The 18,084-nt window shown below is 60.5% G+C and overlaps 1 protein-coding gene across 3 annotated transcripts in view; it reads left to right on the plus strand.

Annotated features, from left to right (window-relative positions):
• Nucleotides 1-18,084, plus strand: part of CNTFR (ciliary neurotrophic factor receptor) — a 185,579-nt gene that overhangs the window by 12,143 nt on the left and 155,352 nt on the right. For all 3 annotated transcript variants that reach the window (XM_029061230.2, XM_039911477.1, XM_029061228.2), the window contains exon 2: nucleotides 6,681-6,804. The gene's annotated coding sequence lies outside the window, so the exon portion shown is untranslated. The remainder of the gene's footprint in view (nucleotides 1-6,680; nucleotides 6,805-18,084) is intronic.

The raw sequence follows: 18,084 nt of genomic DNA on the forward strand, positions 1-18,084 counted from the left end.
GAGGGGCTCGGGGAGGAAGCGAGGGGCCGGGGCCCCGGGGGAAGGGCCGGCTGGCAGTCCCAGGGCCTGGCAGCAAATACTCTGGAGCCCTCGTGGGTCCCAGGAGCCTCAGGCGAGTGGGGAGGACACGGAGCAAACCAGCGCAGGACTTCAGGGGCTTGCCCGTCTGGTCACTTCATCTGTGGGTCCAGGCCTGGCCGCCCTCCGAGAGGACTGGAGGAAGCTGAGGGACCAAGGACAGCAACCCGGGGACCCAAGGGGCAAAATGAAGGCAGGAAAGGGAAGGCCGAGGGGACCATACCTTCCCCCGGGCCTGGAAGTCCCTCCCTTCCCCCTCCCCATCTGCCAGACCACCCCTCTCCCCGCCTTCAAAGCCCTTCTGAAACCACATCTCCTCCAGGAGGCCTTCTTGAGGTCCTTCCCCCTCTAGCCCGTAAGCTCACCGAGGGCAGGGAATGTGTCTACCAATTCTATCGTGTGGTACCCTCCTAAGCGCTTAGTACAGTGCTCCGCACACAAGTGCTCAGTCAGTGTCACTGATTCCCTGATTCTTCTTTCATCTCCCCATTTTATAGACGCTCCCCCCAAAACCACTTTGGCACTTCCACTGTAACTAAGTACTTGAGTATTCAGACCCCTGCGACACTTATGAATATACTCTTATTTCCTTCTGTCCGTCATTTACTTTTGGGTCTGTCTACCCTGCTAGACCGTAAGCTCCTTGAGGGCAGGGACGAGGCCTATCACCTCTATTCTGCCGAGAGCTTCCTTAGTACAGTACTCCGCCCGGAGGAGGTGCTCGAAAAGTTCTACCGATTGATTAATTGACCGGAATCTGGTGGAGATGAGGCGGGGGCTGGGAGAGGATTTAAGTCTTCAGATCTTGGGACGGGCATTATCCGAGAAAAAGCCATTCAAGTGGGGGTGGAGTGGAAGCCGGAGGGCAGGGAGAAGTCCCCAGTGGGGAGGGGCAGAGATGCCGCTGGAGGGGTCCCATATGGAGCCCCCCGCTGCCCCATAAACAAAATGGGTCCGAGCGCAGGATGAGCAACGACTGCGAGGAATTCAGCCATCTGCCGGTGTCAGATCTGTAGGTCATTAATGCCAGAGGACGACAGCAGTCCTCCCGCTTTACCCTCCGTGCCCCCAGCCCTGCCCCCTCCTCCAGGGCCCCCAGCGTGGCCTGGTGGATAGAGCACAGGTCTGGGGAGTCAGAAGGATCTAGGTGCTAATCCCGGCTCCGCTGTGTGACCTTGGTCGAGTCACTTCACTTCTCCCCGCCTCAGTTACCTGATCTGGAAGATGGGGATCGAGGCCGTAGCCCCAGTTGAGACTGGGTCCAAACAGATTAGCGTGTATCGACCCCAGCGCTTAGTCCAGGGCCTGGAACACAGTATATGCTCAGCAAATACTGCAGATCCCTGACTCCGACCCTTCCTCCGGTGCCCCCGGCCCCGTCCCTGTCCACGTCTAGACTCTGTGGTCTGGGGGCCGGTGCTCGGGCTGACTGTCAGGCAGACGATCCCCTGAATGGGAAACCCAGGAAGCATACCACTGGCTGGGCTGGGACGGACCGGGCCGGGCCGGGCCGGGCCGGGCCGGGCTGCGGGTGGAGAGACGGCAAAGCCCCTGGAGAGCCCGGGAAGGGGGCCGGGATGGGATCCTGCTGGCAGCTGCCGACAAGTAGAAAGAACCGGGTGTGTTCTCTGCAGGGCTCCAAGAAGCAGCAGGGCCTGACAGTCTGGCAGGGGAGAGAGGACACAAGCGTGGACGTGCACACGCATGAACACACCCACACTTAAGCACGTCAGACATGCGTACGCATGAACAAACGCGCCCCCCACACGTGACACACGTGTGTACTTACACTTGCACGCACTTTAAAGCTTCCTGGAGGAGGAGGCAGCTGCCGTGTCTGAATCCACCCTCGGACCTGGTTCCCGGAAACCCGAAGGTTGGGCTCTGGACGCCGCTGCCTGGGGCACCCCGGACTATCTCAATGAGGCTTGAGGGTGTCCGGTTCCCGGAAGAGGCCCGCTCACAGCCCTCAGGCAGCTGAAGCCCGGCCCATCAGGAAACTGAGGCTGGGAGAGGTTCAGATCAGGTTGGGCTCATATCGGGGGAAGCATGGCGGGATTGGGAGACCACCCTTCGGGGTCTCCACGCCTGCACCCGGTCTTTCTCGTGCCCCGATGCATGAGACCTGCATCTGCCTGGGACCACCGAAAGCCACTGCCCCAGCCCCATCTTGGCACGCCTCACTTCTGTCTCTGGCCACAAGCACTCCACCCCCGCCTCCATCCCAACCCCACCCCGGGCCCACCCCCCGGCCTGACCATGTGCTCCTGGAGGGGTGGGTCCTAGGCTGGGCAATGCCTGGCGACGCCCGCTACTAGTTCTTAGCCCACGACAGGAGGCTGGTGCCCTCCCCCTCGCCTCCCTCTGCCTGCCCACCGGGCAGTGTCCTCTGCTAGTGACATGAGGTGTGGTCTGCTGCCCACATGTCACTGTGACTCGGCGAAGTGGGCAGCAGTGGGGGCTCCAGAGGGGCACAGTTCAGCCATGCCCTCCTTCGATGCCCCTGCCTGCCCCCACTGGGTGTCCAAACTCAGGATGATCACTGGGAGGTGATGCCCTCCCTCAGGGTAGCTGAGGCCCCTTCTCTGAAGCCAGGCAGTCCCTCCTCTAGACTGTAAGCTCCTTGTGGGCAGGGAACATGTCTATCAAATCTACTATATTGTACTCTCATCCAGTCAGGGCACAGCGCTGTACTAAGTGATTGGGACTGTACAATATCACAGGCACATTCCCTGCCCACAATGAGCTTACAGTCTAGAGGGAGAGACAGACATTAACATAAATAAATAAATGAGATAAGGACATAAGAGCTGTGGGACCGGGAGGGGGGGCTGAATAAAGGGAGCAAGCCAGGGTGACGCGGAAGGGAGTGGAAGAAAAGGAAAAGAAGGCTTGGTCAAGGAAGCCCTCCTGGAGGGGATGGGCCTTCTGCACACAATAAGTGCTCAAAAAATACGATTACTGATTGATTGATTGATCCTCCAAAGGCCCCGGGGGAAGTACCCATAATGCAAAGGAGCCAGGTGCCTCCTGGCTTGCGGCCCAGGGGCCCAGGGGCCCAGGTGCCGAATGGACCGGCCAGACTTAAGGCTGACCACTTTGGTCACTGTGCATCCAGGTGGACTCGGGGGACCAGTCTTTCCTAAGGGAGACCTGCAGAGAGCCAGGCCCAGTTTCCCGGAACCTGGGCCAGAGAGGAAGTTAAAAAGGGGGAGGAGGTCATAGGGGCCAAATAGACTACAGAGTCCCTGCCAGGACAAGGGAGGGGCTGCTAGCTAGTGAGGGAGCTAGAGACACCCATGCATTTGTGCATGCATGAGCACACACAGGCACACACACACACACACACACCAAGGGGCAGAGACCCTACCTGATCATCATCCCAGCCCCACAGACCCAAAATTCCAGAGCAGGCCTGAATAATAATAATAATAATAATTATGTTATTTGTTAAGTACTTACTGGGTGCCAGGCTCTGTGGTAAGTGCTGGGGTGGATACAAGCTAATGTGGTTGGACACGGTCCCTGTCCCATGTGGGGCTGCAGTCTCCATCCCCATTTTAGAGATGAGGTAATTGAGGCACAGACAAGTTAAGTGGCTTGCCTGAGGTCACACAGAAGACGAGGGGTGGAGCCAGGATTAGAACCCATCACCTTCCGACTCCCAAGCCCGTGCGCTACCCACTACGCCATGCTGCTTCTCCAAGACGGGGGACCCCGAGGGCCAGAAGTCCAGAGGGGTTAATCCTGGCCATCTTCCTGGAGGAGGTGGGGGTGATCAGGGACACAGGGGTGGCAGAGGTCAGGCTGGGGAAAGGAGCAGCTTCCGGGGTGGAAGGTAGTGGTCAGGGCCTGCCGAGCGCCGATGGGGCAGCTCTGGGGCAGCTCCCCGCCTAGCAGGGAAGCTTGGTTCTCTGGGCCAAAGCCCCGCCAGCCGGGATTCTTTCAGCTGCCAACCCCTCCCCACCCCCTGGCCCCGCCAGCCCATGCTGCCAGTGAGACCCAGCCTTCCTCTCCCTGGGGCTCGCGCCCCTGCCCTGCGTGGCCTTGGACAGCTCTGTGTGGCCCCGGGCTGCCCTGGACAGCCATGGGCAGGCTCGGAGAGCCCCATACGGGCATGGATGGCCCCGTGTGGACATGGATGGGTCTTGTATGAGCGTGGAAGGCCCTGCATTGGCATGGACAGCCCCATACGGGCATGGATGGCCCCGTGTAGTCTCAGCTACCCTGGCTGGCCAACCAGGTTGCAGTTAGACCCGGGGGGGTTGGGTCCCAGGGCCCGTTGGTTTATTATTATTAATAATAATAATATTAATAACACCCGTGAAGCACATACTATGCGCCACACACTATTCTAGGAGAGATACAATTTAATCAGGTTGGACATAGTCCCTGTCCCACTTAGGGCTCACGGGCTAAGTAGGAGGGAGTGAGATTGAATCTCCATTTTACAGATGAGGTAAGTGAGGCCCAGAGAAGTGAGGCGACTTGCCTAAGGTCACACAGCAGACGCCGCGGTGGAGCCGGGATTAGACCCCGGGTCCTCCGACTTCCAGGCCCGCGCTCTTCCCACTAGGTTGCAGAGAGCCAGGCCAGGGAGAGGGAAGGGGACCAGCGAGGCCACGATAATTACAGAGCATTCATTATTAACGAGCAGAAATTGCCGGGCGCAGCCCCGCCGCCCGGTTGCTCGGGGAGAGAGTCAGGACACGGTTTCGGCTCCATCTTCCTGCTCTCCCGCTTCCTCCCTCCGCGACGTTCCTTCAGTCTTGGCTCCTGCCCCAGCCGCCTCCCCCACCACCTCCTCATCCGTGTCTCCTCCCGGAGGGTAGCCCTTCGGGGGTCTCCACCTGTCCCCCCCGGCCGTCTGCCTCTGAACCCGCTCGTGCGCTCAGTCTGCCGGCCTCTCTCCGCCAATGCGGCCCGCTCTCACTTCGGGCCTCTCTATCTTACTGTGTGCCTCTCTGTCCCTGTGGGCCTATATTTCCATCTTTTTGGTCCGCCTCTAAGTCTCTTCGCAAGTCCCTTTCTCTCTCTCTCTCTCTCTCTCTCTCTCTCTCACATTGCCTCTCTGTGTCTCTCTAAGTGTCTCTGCCTCACGGTTTCACCGTCTCTGCCTATGTATCTGTCTCTATGTGCTGTCTTCCTGACCACGTGTCTCTTGGCGCTCCGTCTCTCTCGTTTCTTGCGTCTTTCCCTTTGTGTTTCTGTCTCTCTGTCCTCTTCTATGTCTCTGTGTTTCTATCTCTCTTTGTCTCTGTCTCTGTGTGCCCTATTCTGTCCCTCTGTGTACCTCTGCCTCTCTGTGTGTCTAATTCTGGGGCTTGTCTCTGTTTCTGTCTGCCTTGATGCCTTTCTCAGTGTTTCTCTCTATCACTCTGAGTGTTTCTCCAACTCCGGCTACTTGTCCGAGTTTAGGTTGACTCTGGCAAGCCTTCTCCCCCCGGATCCACCCCGGCCATCAGCTGTCCAGGCTGGGCAGAGCTGGGTGGTAGACTGGGAAGAGGAGGAAAGGGAGAGAGGGGCGGTCCTGTCCAGTCCTCTCCCTCCGGGCCCTAGAGAGGGGGATCCAGAGGGGTCATTCTGTCCATCCACCGGCCTCCAGCCTGGACCGTTCCTAGTGTCCCAGGCCAAACCTCCATGCGTGGGGTGGGGGGTGGGGAGTCGGCTTCCGGTGCCCACCCCCCAAGGCAATATGTGTGCAAGGCTGAGCGTGAACGGGAATAGGCATCTCTCCGTACCTGTACGCGTGTGTTTGTGTGTGTGTCTTTCTACGTGTCCATGAAGTGTGTGGGTGTATATATGTGTACGTGGGCGCGGGTGTCTGTGAGACCATGTGTACATCTGAGCGCACGTGGTGATGGATGGGCTGTGGGGGTGGTGGGGGCTGTGGGGAGGGAAATATTTCAGCCTCTGACACATGCCATGTGCGATGGATTGGTGGTGCGCTGGGCCCTGGGCTGACAAGCGGCCACCCCCCCCCCCTCAGAGGGCCCCAAGCTCGTTAATTATTCCCCAACACTGCCGAGCACTCGCGCGCTCTCTCTCTCCCTCCTCCCCTCCATCCCTTCACTCCCAAAGGCAGACCTTCCCTACCATGACTGCCACTCTACCCAGTGTCTTCGGCCCTTTAATTCATGTATGTTTGACCTGTCTCCCCCACCAGTTTGTCACTCCTCCTTCTCCCTCTCCTCCTCCTCCTGTTCCTTCCCTTCCCCTCCTCCTCCTCCCCCCTTCCTCCCCCATCTTCTCCCTTTCTCCTCCCCTTCTTTCTCCACCTTCTCCTCTTCCTTCCCCTTCTCCTCCTCCCCTCCCCGAGCCCCCCTCCCCCCAACTCCTTCCCCTCCTCCTCCTCTTGCCCTAATCCCAGCCCGGTGTTTGACCTCAGATGGACAGACAGAACTGGTTGGGTCCAGAAATCCGTGGGAGTTCGGTCTCAGCTTGTCCCTGAGTTCAATGTCTCGGACCGTGCCCTCCCGTCTGCCTCACTGGAGCGGGGCGGGTGGGGCGGGCACGGCTGGTGCGGTCTGAGACTGGGGACCCCCGGGAAGACGGAAGCCCAGCCCACCCTGGCCCTCACTCTCTGCTCTGTTTGCTTTCAGGCTGCGGCCCTTCTCCAGAGTCCTCTGACCCACCCCCTGGCCTGACCCACCAGAGAAGCGGGCACCGCCGGGCTGTAGTGGATGACGCTTGTGGAAGGAGCTGTGCAGTCACCGGGAAGGAGAGGTAGGCCAGGCCAGCGGAACCGGGACGGCCGGCTGACTCCAGGGAATGAGGGGGCTTCCAGGGGTCAGACCAGTGGGTCGGTCAAGGGGGCCGGGATTTCAGGGGAGGTCTCAAAGTCGGGACTGATGCTGCACTGAAGTCTGGACTTTCCCGTGTGTGTGTGTGTGCGTGTGTGTGTGTATGGGGGGAAGTGGACAGAAGAGGGGAGGACTGGATCTCTCCCCCAGGAGGGCTCAGCCTGAGCCAGGACTAGCATGGGAAAGTGGGGGGAAGTGTCTGAGGGGCTTCCGCTCCTGGTAATGGGGCAGCGATAACCATTTGTAAAGGAGCCGACCGATGCAGTCCCCTTTGGAACCCGGGGACCCTCCACCCCGAAGGCCAACTCAGGGGATGTGCCGGCGAGGAGCCGGTTCGGGGGGCCAGTCCGGAGAGGGGGAGATGGACGAACGGTCCTTTCTGAGGTTGAGGGCTGGGGGCTGGGGGCTGGGGGCTGGGGGCTGAGGGTTGGGGGCTGAGACATCGAGACTGCTGGAGTGGAAAAGCCCTATTGTCCCCATCGGAATTTCGTGTGAAAGGCTCTCAAAGGCCAGGCCAGAGCTGCCCGCCGCCCGCTGCTAAGGCCTTTGTGGCTCTCCGCGCCTTTGACAGCCAGGGTGGGGCTCCTGGGGAACGTTTGATCCCAATCCTAAACAGATCGGGCATTTTCCCGAGCCGGGTGGGGTGCGGGGGGGGGGGGGAGGAGGAGGGAGGAGGGAGGGGCCGGGGGCTCAACGAGGGGTAGGACCCCTCTATCCAGTCCCCCCATCCCCCCAGCAGCAGCCAGTCAGTGTCGGGGGAGGGGAGGGGAAGATGAACAGGAGGGCAAGACGTGGAGACGAAGGAGTGGGGGCACGAAGGGGGTAGTAGCCGGGAGCCAGGACTCCTGGGTTCTACAGGCTGCGATGGGTCCCGGGCAGCCTGCCTAATGGAAGGGGCACAGGCCCGGGAGTCAGGAAACCTGAGTTCTAATCCCGGCTCTGCCACTTGCCTGCGGTGTGACCTTGGGCAAGACACTTAGATTCTCTGAAACTCATCTGTAAAATGGAGATTCGATACCTGTTCTCTCTCTTACTTACACCCTAAGCCACGTGTGGGACAGATAATCCAAGCTGATTATCTCGTATCTACTCCAACATTTAGTAAAGGCTTGGAACATAATGTACACCGTTTATTGTTATTAAAGGGGTTGGAGTCAGCAGGATGCTATCTGGCAAGGAGCAGCGGTCCCACTCTCTTCCCAACTTCCTTAAAGTAAGGACCCAGATCTGCTGTCTCCCCTCTGGACCCCGAGGGCTGTCGGAGTCAGGGGGGAAGGACAGCCCCAGGGCAGGTGGCTTCAGAGAGGGCGGCTTGGGGTCGAGACTGGGGGTGGTACCTAGATGGAGGAGTGGGAGGAGATACGGGGGTCTCCATCCTGGGAGAGAGACCAGTGGGGGTCATCACCCTCCATGTCCGGGTGACCCTACCCCTCATTTCCTCTAGACTCTAAGCTCGTTATGGGCAGGGAACGTTTCTGCTAATTCCGTTGTTTTGTACTCTCCCAAGGGTTTAGTACAGTGCTCTGCGCATAGTAAGCACTCAGTAAATACCATTGACTGGGCAGTTACCTGGGCTAGGACAGGAAACCAGAAGAAGGGAGAAGAGTGGGGAAGGAGGAGGAGGAAGAGAGGGAAGCGGAGGATGAGAGGGAGAAGAGCGGAGGAGGAAGGGGGGGGAGAGTGGAGGAGGAGCGGGAAAAGGAAGATGAGAAGAGCAGAGGAGGAGAAAGGAGAAAGAGGATGAGGAGGAGATCAGATGGGGAGGAGGAGGGGAAAGAGAATAAGGAGGAGGAGAACGACAGGACACCAGGGTTAGGGTGAGGGTCAGCGATAAGGTTGGAAGCTCCTGGTGGGTGAGTGCTTTTCTCCTGTCGCCCTGTGGAAATATATAGACCTCGTGTCAAAGCAGGGGGATAGTCTAGATGACTTCTAGGTCTCTTCCAGCTCCACAGAGGTTGGGGGTCAGCAATCCATCGGTGGCTTCTCAACTCCGCCTTGGCCATCCTGATCCTGCTCTGGTCTCTCAGAGCTTCAGTCTCCCTTCCTGTTGGCCAGGTGGCCCCTGGATCTTCGCTGAGACGTCAGTGAGCTCGGCTCCCCGGGTTGGCAGGGCCTAGCCCTGCCTCCTGTCCCGGTAAGGTCGAAGAGGGAGCTCCACCCACCAGTGTCTCTCTGCCAGAAGTCTCGGTGAGTAGGAAGTTGAAGCTCTCACGGCTCTGGATTTCAGTTAGCTGGACCGCAGAATTAAGAAGGGCCTGAAGCCAGTCCCACCCCATCCCTGGGGGGCGAGGGTCAACTGGGAGAGTGGAACCCATGCTCCTGGAGTGGATATGGGCAGTGCCAGTGCACAGAGGCAGAGGCAAGAGAGGCGGGATCCGGCTGGGATTTCCCAGTCAGGGCAGTGGCAGAATCAGGCCTGTCCCCTGGGATCTGTGGAGGCTCTGCTTACTAAACTGACCAGCCCTTAACTCAGTCCAACCCGCCAGCCCAGCTGGCTGTTGGTCGTGGAGCTAGACCTGGACGTGTGTGGGCACGGGCACAGGGGAGGGCGGGGTTGGGTGAGCAGAGGGCCTCTGGGAGACTTATGCCCAGTGGGGCTGCGGATGTGGTGATTTTGTCAACAATGACACCTCAGGGCCACAAATGACCGAGGAGGTCGGGTGAGATGGCATAGGGGGATGGGGGTGGGCAGTGGGGGGCAAGGGGTGGAGGAAGCAGACGTGGGAGGCCTGGGCTCAATTCCTGTGGGGGCTTTCGCCAGGATAGCCTGGCTCGTTGCCCCAGCTGGACTCTGGGCAGGCAGATTTTGAGTCCACAGGCCCACTGGGGACTCAGTTATGGCCCAATCACCTGGGCTTCACACATACACACACACACAGATGCATGCGTGCACACGCCTGCACACACACACACACACACACACACACACATTCCAGCCCACTTGGACAGGCTGACCCAGAGGGGGCTATGGGGAGTGGAGGACCTCAGAGAGGGGGTTGAGTTGGTTGGAGAGTGGGGGCTTCTAAGACGGCTTCCTAGAATAAGTGCCCTGGAGGTGAGCCGTGAAGCAGCGTGGCCTAGTGGAGGGAGTATAGCCCCGGGAGTCAGGGCAAGTGGATTCTAATCCTGACTCTGCCGTGTGCTTGCTGTGTGACCTTGAGCAGGTTGCCTGGCTTCTCAGTGCTTTTTCCTCATCTTTAAAATGAGGATGAAAATTCCCTTTCTCTAACCCCCCCTCACTCGGAGAGATCTGTGTGGGACAGAGACTGTGTCTCATCTTATTGCATTGCATCTACTCCCCAGCGCTTAGCACAGAGTTTGGTACAGGGTGATAGCTGAACAGATACCCCAATTACAGTTATCATTGATCTGTGAAGATGTGATGGACAGAGGAGGGAGTGGAATTGGCCTAGTGAAGAGAACATGGGCCTGGGAGTTAGAAGGACCTGGGTTCAAGGATCTGAGTTCTAGTTCTGGCTCTGCCACCTGCCTGCCGTGTGACCTTGGACAAGTCACTTCATTTCTCAGTGCCCCAGTTGCCTCTGTAAAATGGGGATTTAGAGTGTAAGACAGGGACTGTGTCCAGTGTGATTATCCTTTATCGACCCCTGAGCTTAGAACGGTGTCTGGCACAGAATAAGCCCTAATGAATATCACAGTTATTAGGCAGAAGGAGAGGGAAGGAGACAGACAGGATGGGGGAAGTGAGACTATACCAGGCCGGAGGGCCTGGGTGGGTAAGGGATCAGGGGGTGGGAGACGGCACCCTAATCCTAGGGTGACAACCCTTATCTCCTGCAGACCCTGCAGCATTAGGGACAAAGGTCAGACAACAAGAATGACTTCCAGGGGGTGAAGCCGGGAGGCAGTGGCTTCTCTGTACAGAAGACTGGTTGGGATGACCTCTCTGGGCTTAGGGGAGTGAGATTGGAACTCCGGTCCTTCCTAGTGACTTGCCCCAGCCCCTGTGCCTTGTCACAGGAAGATTGGGTGGATGGTTGGATTGATGGATGGATGGGTGAGTTGATGGATGGATGGATTGATGAATGGACGGATGGGTGGATGGTTGGGGAGATGGATGAATGGATGGGTGGATGGATGGATGGCTGGATGAATGTCCCACCCCATCCCCACTCGGGACAGTGGGAGAGCTGGGGGGGATGGTAGGGGGAGCGGTCTGTTTTCTCAGTGCCCTTCAGATGCTGAGTGGTCCAGCTCCCTCCCACCTCTCCAATCCCCCGTCACCCCCTCCATGCTGAAAGCACGTTAAATATTTATCACCATCTCAGCCTCGTGCCGCCTGCCCGGGGAACAGATTGTCTCCATAACTACCACAGCACCCTTCCCCCTTTCCCCCTAGGGTGCAGAACCCTGTGACCGCCCCCAGGCCTCCAACCCCCATCCCAGACCCTTTCTCTCCTCATGGGGGATGGAGAGGGGGGAGCCGGGGGTGGCGAAAGAAGGAGGAAAGAAGGGAGGAGGAGAGGGAGATGGGGCTCAGAGTTGTCTGGGGAGTAGAGGCCCAGAGATGGTAAGCGGGCTGCCCAAGGTCACCTAGAGCATCTGCCGGAGCTGAAAATAGGGCCCAAGAGTCCTGGCTTCCAGCCCAGGCTCTCCCCACCCTCGGCCTCGCTCCACCGCCTCGCCCCCGCCTTGGTCTGGCCCTTCGGGCTGCTGACACGGGTCACGGGTGGACACGTTGGTGGTGTCGGGCACTGGGATGGCGGCGCTGTACATTACTCTGCAACAGACCCCTCCTCCAAATGATTGTCCCTTCCCGTGCCCTGCTGGGGATCCTTCCCCCTCTCTTCTCCCTCCCCCTGCCGTCCCCTCTCTCTGCCCCGGCCCCTGAGTGGCAGCTGGACTGGGTGGAAGTGGTGACGGTGATGATGACGAAAGGCCTCCGCTGGGGCAGTCGGTGAGGATATTTTGCAGTTGGCCACTGAGAGCCAGAGCTAGGGATGGACTGGCTCGGGAGGCAGCAGGCAGAAGGACAGCCTGGGTCTCAGGGACAGCCGAAGGGCCTCTACTTCTGGGATTTCTCAGCCTGGGAGAGGCCCCTTGGAGGGGACTGGATGAAGAGCTGACCCAGAGGCAGGGGCCTGAACTCCTAGGCCCACGTGAGGGACACCCAGAGCCCCCGCCCTGCCTGGACCTCCTCACCCTGGAGAAGCCAGGACAGGAGCTGCCTGGGCCTTTTCACCCTGGGCAGACAGCAGGTCCTGTATCCCAGAAGAACATCTCTAACATCTCAGGGAAGGAGAGAGGGAGGAAGAGTCTCCGTGGTTCTTCCAAAGAGACACAGGGAGTAAAGACGGTATTTACTCTGCGCAGAGTACTGTACCGAGCACTGGGAAAGAGCTTGTGTTTCCCCCCCCCCTCCCCTCCCCTTCTCACCCGATACCTCCCACCCCAGCTTCATCTTCAGCATCTTCCCGGTCGTCTGTCTTCCGAAGGGCCTACCCGTGGGAACGTGTACAGGCATGCGTGAGGTTATGGAAGCGTGTGTTCGTGAGTGCGGGTATATGCCCCCGCGTCTACGTTCTTATCCGTGACTGTGCATCCTTAAGCGTGCCTGTGACGTGGCACTGTGTCAGCGTGTCTGTGCGAGTGACCTCGACTGACCAGCAGGCCGACGTACCCCAGCACGGTCCACAGACGGTGGAGAGCTCGAGCTTTGAACAGAGGCTCCCCGCCTCTCGCGGGGGTGGGGGGCATCTGTGTCGACCTGAGTCCCTTCCCCTCCCCGCACTGTCCGGCCTTGGCCATTTTCTCCGTCGCGGCCCTCTGGGGATCGGCCACGCCCGCGGCCCCCAGCGAGCGAAGCTCTCCGTTCCTGTGGACCTCATGGGGACGGGGGGGGGGGGGGAGAGTCCCACCAGGACACGGCTCTGGGACCGGAGGCTGCAGCTGTCCACCGGACCGGACCTGAAGGGCCGACGGGACCCCGGTGGGACCTGGCTGGGGGCGGGGGCGGCCACCTGCAGACCCACATTCCTAGCCCAGGGGGTCCGTCCAGAGACGACCCACTCCAGCCTGGGGATGGGGAGGCAGAGAGAGGTGCCGACCCACGTCCCCGTAAGGCGGCCTTGGACCGCCCTCCCCTCGAGGGTCTCCGGGGTGGGGTGGGGGGCCCGGGAGGAGGAGGGGGGCTCTGCAGACTGCCTCTCCTGCCGCCCCCAGCCCCCTCCCCCAGGAGAGTGGGGAGCCGCCGGGCGAAACCTCCTCCATCTGGCTTCCTCCATCAAGTGCCACATCTTCTCCTGAGTCAGACAATTAGATTCAAACGATGACCTCACTGCACAGCGGCTCCCTCTCCCTCCCGCTCTCCGCTCTTCTCCCCCCCCCCCAACCCCCGTGTCTCTCTATGTCTCTCCCTCTGTCTCTGCCTCTCTCTGGAACTGCCTGGCTCTCCGCCCCCAGCCCCAGTCGGGTCTCTCCTCGAGGGCCCCTGTCTTTCTCCTCCCAAAGTCCCAGGGGCATCCAGATGCCCAGGAGGGAAGAGGCTAGAACCGAGGGGAATCTTCTTTTGGACCCAGGTCAGTGGTGGCCCCGCTCCGCGCCCCCTCGCCAGTGGCTCGGCCCCGGGACCTGTCAAACCCACGTGGAGCCCGGCCCCTCGCTGTGCCCCTGCCCCCTGCCCCCTGCCCCTGCCCCCTGCCAGGCGCGTCCCTCCCACCCCCCAACCCTTCCCCTTCTTTTTTCTCCATCGTCCCCTCCTCCTCTCCCCACCCCCGGGTCCTGCCCCATCCCACCTCCCCTCTCCCCCCTCCCCTCCAGGAGTCCTCCAGGTCTGATGGCAGGGGTGGGAGGCTCGGTGGGGGAGGAGGGGAGGCAGCCGGGGCGCCATTTCTGTTTCCGACTTGTTTCTGACTCCCCACCGGCCGACCGATTGATTGATTGATCGATTGACAGACCGACCGATTGAACCCACTGAGGGGCTGGTCTCCGTCACGGTGATGCCCCGTTTCCCGGCCCCATCTTGATTTGGCGCTAAAGCAGCACCGACTCTCGCGTCTCAGGGCCTGGGGCTGGGCGGCAAAGTGGGGAGGGCCAGGGGCTCAGGGCAGGGGCTGCAATCGGGCAGAAAACGGCAGGCCCCCCTCCCCTCTAGGTTCCCTCCTTTCGGGTCCCCAACCTCCCCTCGTTGGCAGCCCTGGAGCAGGAGGGGTGTCGGTCGTTTCTACAGCGCGACCTCGTCTCTCTATTGCGGCATCGACTGGCCGGTGTCCCCCCAGAGGAGAGATCCGGGGGCGACGGGCGGAAAACCCCACCTTTCGTCCCCCCGCGCACTCGCTCTCCGCGGGCGGGCAGCTCTGACGGTTCCTCCAACCCCAGGCCCTGGTCGTGAGGATGATAACGATGGTATTTGTTAAGCGCTTACTATTTGCAAAGCACTGTATCCGGGGGGGATACAAGGTGATCAGGTTGTCCCACGTGGGGCTCACAGTTTTAATCCCCATTTTACAGACGAGGTCACTGAGGCCCAGAGAAGCCAAGTGACTTGCCCAAAGTCACACAGCTGATAAGTGGCAGGATTGGAACCCACAACCTCAGACTCCCAGGCCGGGGCTCTTTCCACTGGTCGTGCCCCGGCTCTACCTCTGCCGGTGCCCCTTGATCCGGCCAAGGGAAACCAAAGGGGGCTGAGCGTCAGGGCAGGCTCGCGTTCAAAGGCGTTAGGGGGACCCCGGGCTCCGTCCACCTCCTTCGCCTGACGACGTCTAAACCTAAATTTTCGGCTCCACCAGGCGGGGATCTACCAACTACGTTGCATCCTTCTCTCCCAAGCGCTTAGTACAATGCTCCGCACACAGTAGACACTCAAAAAATAGCACTGATCGATCCCTTACTTCCTCCCCTGACTCTAGGGTACGGTCGACCTTCCTGCCTGTAGCACGCGGGCCTCGGGCTGTGGGTAATTACTCATCCAGTTTCTTTCAGGGCAACCCATTTTTCCGCTGGTCTGCCCCCTGTTGATGATGATGACGGTATTTGTTAAGCGCTTACTACGGGCCAAGCACCCTTCTAAGCGCTGGGGTAGATACGAGGTCATCAGGTTGGCCCGCGTGGGGCTCACGCTCTTCATCCCCAGGTAACTGAGGCGCAGAGAAGTTAAGAGACCTGGCCAAAGTCACGCAGCTGATAAGTGGCGGAGCTGGGATTAGAATCCGCCACCTCTGACTCCCACTTCCCGCTCAGCCCTGCTGCTCCCACAAGTGCCACAAGTTAGGAGAAGCAGCGTGGCTCAGTAGGAGAAGCAGCGTGGCTCAGTGGAAAGAGCACGGGCTTTGGAGTCAGGGCTCATGAGTTCGAATCCCAGCTCTGCCACTTGTCGGCTGTGTGACCGTGGGCAAGTCACTTCACTTCTCTGGGCCTCAGTTCCCTCATCTGTAAAATGGGGATTAAGACTGTGAGCCCCACGTGGGACAACCTGATTCCCCTATGTCTACCCCAGCGCTTAGAACGGTGCTTGGCACATAGTAAGCGCTTAACAAATACCAACATTATTAAGTGCCCGGTTGGGTGCTGATCCACCCCCGGTACTTAATCTCAGCTCCCGGCCACCCCCAGACCTCGACTGGTCCCCGGAGTTCCCTGGCTCAGAGAGAGTGCCTGCGTTCCGGGAGGAGCGCTCTTGTGCAAGTGAGAGGCGGAGAAGTTCAGGGTGCCCCCAGAGCAGCGCCAGGGATATGGATGGAATCAGATGGGCGTCCTCTGGATGAAGCCAGCGAAACCCCCGTGACGTCCCCTGTGCCCTGCCCATTCACCCCGGACACACGCGTAGGTCCTCCCTAGGCCCCGGCTCGTTTTCTCCTATGCAATAGCCTCGTTTTCTTTTAGGTTCCGGGCCGGGAACCCGTGAGGGGCAGTCTGTCCTTTCACTGAGTGACCCTCAGGACGCAACACTCTCCTGGCCCCTGTGGAGGGCAGTGTGGCCTGGTTGTTGGACGGAGGGGCGTCTGCCAGGTAGCCTCCGGCTACTCACTCACGGGGGGACCCTCCTGCCTGCCCCAGGCCCAGCCCCAAGGCCGCCCCCGGAGAAGCAGGCAGCCCAGGGCACAAGTCCCCAGGCGAGAGGACCGGGCGGCAGAGACCAGGCCGGACAGCTGAGAGCCGGACACCAGAGTCCCGGGGTCCCGGGCCAGTGAGCCTGGCCCCGTGGCCGCCCCTCTCCGCACAGTCTCAGCCCTTGTCCCTGGACGAGGCCTGCCCAGCTTAGTCCCCCTGGTTGGGGGCCCGGACAACGGAGAGGGCAGGGTAGGGGCACAGCAGAGGCGGAGGAGGGCAACGTGTCGCCACAGCAGCGGTGGGGGGAATGAGGGGAGCCTCGGTGGAGCCCCGGAAAGAGGGGGCCAAGCCCCTCTAGCTGGGCCCTGTGGAGGCGAGGCTACTGCGGGGAGAGCTGGTGGGGGCTGGGCGGGGGCTGGGGGAGGTGGGGGCGGGGGCTCGGCCCCGTGGAGTGTCCATGTGACTGGGGGGAGGAGGTGGCGGGCGCAGACTCTTCTCAGACCGCTTCTCCAGCTGAGCGATGACAGCGCTTGGCTTCCGGTCCCTCTCCAGGAGCCGCCTTTGCTCCCCCTCTTCCTCCCTCTCCTCCTCCTCTTCCTCCTCCTCCTCCCTCTCTTCTTTGGCCTCCTCTGCCACCGGCTCCGGTCCTGGGGGTCCTGCCTGCTGGATTTGGCCCCTGGAGGAGCAGGAGAGGAGGGGGCCTCATCAGAGGAACAAGGCCGGGCTGCAGGCCGGGAGGGCGGGGAGGGGGGTGGAGGCGGGGTGCCACCCTACTCTGCCCCCTGCCCATCCATCTGCCCGCCTGTCCGCCCTCCCGCCGGCCTCACCCACCCGGGCCGCCCTCAGGCTCTGTGAACAGTGGGGCAGCACTCAACCTCCAGGTCAGAACCGAGCCCCCGGACGGCCCCGGGCCCCTGGCCGGGCGGCGTGACAATGCGGGGGTCACAAGGAGTGGGCGGGGATCACGAGGATGGTGCCTGTCCTTGACGGGCTGGGAGTCTGACAGGAAAGAGAGAGGACAGACCACAGACACAGAGAAACATGTATTGAAATGGATAGGACAGGTCTCGGGGCACAGTAATACCCCAAACCACCCACGGGATGCCCTCTGGGGCTTCCAGCCGGTAGCGTTGGTCCTGGGGCAGCCAGAGGTGGGGGGCGGGAGAGAGACGGCTAATCCAGGAAGGCTGCCCGATGTGGGGGTTTTCAGGGCAGTTAGGGAGGAGGAGGGAGATGGAGTCGGGGTAAAGGAGAAGGGAGGGCAGGTGGTGGCTCAGAAGCGGGTGCGTTCTGAGCCCGGTGGCTTGGGCAGGGGATGGGAGAGCTGAGGTGAGGCAGCCCAGGCTTGGAACTCAGAGTTGGGGTCTTCAAGAGCCTCAGGGGAGCTCCCCACCCAGGACCCAATGGGTACGTGCGTCCGTGTGTGGGGGTGGGGGGGGGTGGGTGGGTGCGCGTGTAAGGGTGGGGGGACTTGGTTGGCGCTTCCAGTCTGACTGCCCCCTTCACCACCCCCTTCTCCCCGGGGCCTACACATCCTAACCCCCTGACTGGGGCCCAGTATGCAGAGCGTACTGCACAAATTATATGACATTGTACAGATATTGCCGCTGGCATACATGGATGATTTAAGCAACAGGGTGACTGTCTTGCTCCTGCCAACGATGCTGCCCTATCCCGGGGCAACTCCCGACCACCCACCCCATCATCTCCGCAATTCGATCGTGGCCAGCCCCTCTTCCCTGCGGAACCCTTCAGCTCTTGGATGTGGCCATACCTGTGGGATTCTCCTCTTCCTCCTCCTCTTCCTCCTCCTTTTCCTCCCCCCTCCTCTTCCTCCTCCTCTCCCTCCTCCTCCTCCTTCCCTTCCTTTTCCCCCTTCTTCTCTTCCTCCTGTTTCTCCTATTCTTCGCCCCCTTCTCCAGCTTCTCCTCTCCCTCTTTCTACTCATTCTCTTCCTCCTCCTCCTTCTTCCCCTCTTCCTTCTCTTCATCCTCCTCCCACTCCTCCTCCTCCTCCTGGTCTTCTACCACTTCTCTCTCCTCCTCCCCCACCCCTATCCTTCTCTCTGGAGCCAAAGATGTTTCTCCCCCTTCTCGCTCCCCCTTACTGAGAATTCGCTGGTTTAAATTTAGTCATTCTGCAGCAAGCACCAGCTTCTCATTGTCCCCGCCCATCTCCCTGGTCCCCCTGG

This window comes from Ornithorhynchus anatinus, chromosome 3 (assembly GCF_004115215.2).
Source record: "Ornithorhynchus anatinus isolate Pmale09 chromosome 3, mOrnAna1.pri.v4, whole genome shotgun sequence".
NCBI classification, from domain to species: domain Eukaryota; kingdom Metazoa; phylum Chordata; class Mammalia; order Monotremata; family Ornithorhynchidae; genus Ornithorhynchus; species Ornithorhynchus anatinus.